This window comes from Corvus brachyrhynchos, unplaced genomic scaffold (genome assembly GCF_000691975.1).
Source record: "Corvus brachyrhynchos isolate BGI_N302 unplaced genomic scaffold, ASM69197v1 scaffold80, whole genome shotgun sequence".
In the NCBI taxonomy this organism is placed as follows: domain Eukaryota; kingdom Metazoa; phylum Chordata; class Aves; order Passeriformes; family Corvidae; genus Corvus; species Corvus brachyrhynchos.
Window position 1 is genome coordinate 1,465,315 of NW_008236769.1, and position 2,047 is coordinate 1,467,361.

Below are 2,047 nucleotides of genomic sequence, written 5' to 3' on the forward strand. Positions count from 1 at the left end.
GCTGCGCCTGTGTGGTGGTGGTGTCCCCGGGGGAAGGGACCCCCCTGCATTTGCCGCAGCCGGCAAAGGCACTGTTTCCTGGCAGCACGACTCCTGTCCAGACTAAGCAGCTTCCCAAGTGCTGCAGGGCTCAGTTTTTTCAAGTAAATGGTTCTTATCTCAACTCAGAATCTCTGCTTTTAGTGTCCCCTCTCACCAGGAGAGGGTGGGGAGAAGAGAGTATCTTAAGTGGGGTGTAATTTTCCACTGGGTTTTTTAAACTAGCACACTGACATAATTTCAGAGCTGAATGGACTTCACTGTAATCAAATAAGCCTTTTTAAACTTTCAAATATTTTGGGAAACTTAGTTTGGCCGATTGACTTGCTTTCACCTGAGGCACTGGTATCCTGTGCAGTAGCGGGGTAGGTCCCAGTTTTGCTCTCCTGTGCAGGTTTGTGACGTGTGCCTACTGCAGCACGCCAGGCACATGCAGACAGGCACCTTCCCACCCTGCCCTTCCCACCGGCAGCATAAACCCCTGCAGTTCTGCGACTCACCGCTCAGGCTTCACAGGCACCGTAAGTGTGCAGATGTTTGAGATCTGCTCTGTTGTCAGATACCGCTGCCTTTGGCCTCTGGGGAAAGGGTAGCAGGTCAGATCCAGCCTCTTCCGCTGCCTGTCCTAGGCCATATGTCTACAATACAGGGAACAGTGCAGCATGGTCGAGGGGAGAGTTGAGCTAGTGGGGCCAGGTCTGGGCAGTTACTGCTTTGGATCCCCAAAGCGGTTCTGCATTTGCACGCTGTTGGGTTGAAGGTGTTAACAGAGGTTTCAGTTGAAGATGTGAAAGACTGCAGTAAGATCCCTGGAAAAAAAATGTAAAATCTCCTTCACATGAGGTTTATAATGAAAAGTTAAAAATTACCTGTCAGGAATGTGCATGGATACCTGATCCTGCATCAGTGCTGGGCAGTTTGAGGTCCAAGTCTTTTCCACCCTGCCGTTTCTACAATGCCTAGCTAAGAGCTTCCTTTCTCCACTGGAAATCAATTCTTAGCCTGAAATACTCCAGACACACCTTCTTTATTGCAAGCCATACATAGGCCAGTTGAACCTGAATGAAACCACTTCCAGCACTATTGCTTCTAATTACTTCTGACTTCCCAGTGAGTAACATCATGTCCCCAGGCTCATGGAATCCCAGCCCACTAACCCCACCTCGCTGATGTTGCATGAGCCTACCTACACTTTCCTTCTTATACAGAGAATCACCGTAAAGAGACCATTTCACCCCCATTGCACCTCTTTCACATTTGCCTTGATTTATTGATTACATACCAAAATTCAGGAAGGAAATACTTCATACCACTTTTCAATCTTCTCATCTCATCTTGTGAGTTTCTATGCATACTGATCTGTCATTACAGAAAACACAGTCTGTGTTGGGGAGCTCACAACTAATTCTAGCCTTGTAATCAGATATGAATATTGCAGAAGGGAGAGTCTACCAGATGCTCCAGAATACTTCGAAGACTGATTGCAAACAATTTTTTTGTTTAGAATGATCTGACTTTAGATTACTTAGAATTGTTGTTGATAAACAGTGAATGACTTTATGCTGCCAGTTACTTATTTAACTCTGTTCACAGTGAGATTTTTTAAAAAAGATCTAATGGGAATCATTACATTCTCTCACTGTAAAAGGATTTCTTCTTGTTCTTCTTGTTAGGTACTCTTACTGCCACTTCAGGCATTCAGCTTTGAAAACCTTTTTGGTCTGATACTGCCAATTCTCAACCACTGTCACCCAAACTGTGTGGCAAAAAAGGCTGCCATTCACATCTTTAGAATGCTGCCTTTTTTATTAATTGACTGTAATATAACAGTTACTACTACAGTACTATTGCAGTAGTCCCAGTATGTATTATGATACTAACATTTCTTATATGCAAATACAAATAAATTAATATCACAGTCTAAAGGGGTTACAGCATCTCCCAATGATCCTCTGGTTAGGACCCAGATCCTGTGGCAATTACATCAGCATTCTCACACTCATTCCTG

General features: G+C 44.3%; 1 long non-coding RNA gene across 10 annotated transcripts in view; it reads right to left on the minus strand.

Annotated features, from left to right (window-relative positions):
- The window catches only part of LOC108445032, a 77,621-nt gene that overhangs the window by 31,316 nt on the left and 44,258 nt on the right, over positions 1 to 2,047 (minus strand). For 9 of the 10 annotated variants that reach the window (XR_001859768.1, XR_001859762.1, XR_001859770.1 and 6 more), the window contains one exon: positions 540 to 848. The exons of the other annotated variant lie outside the window; for it this stretch is intronic. This is a non-coding gene — a long non-coding RNA (uncharacterized LOC108445032). The remainder of the gene's footprint in view (positions 1 to 539; positions 849 to 2,047) is intronic. 10 annotated transcript variants of the gene reach the window in all.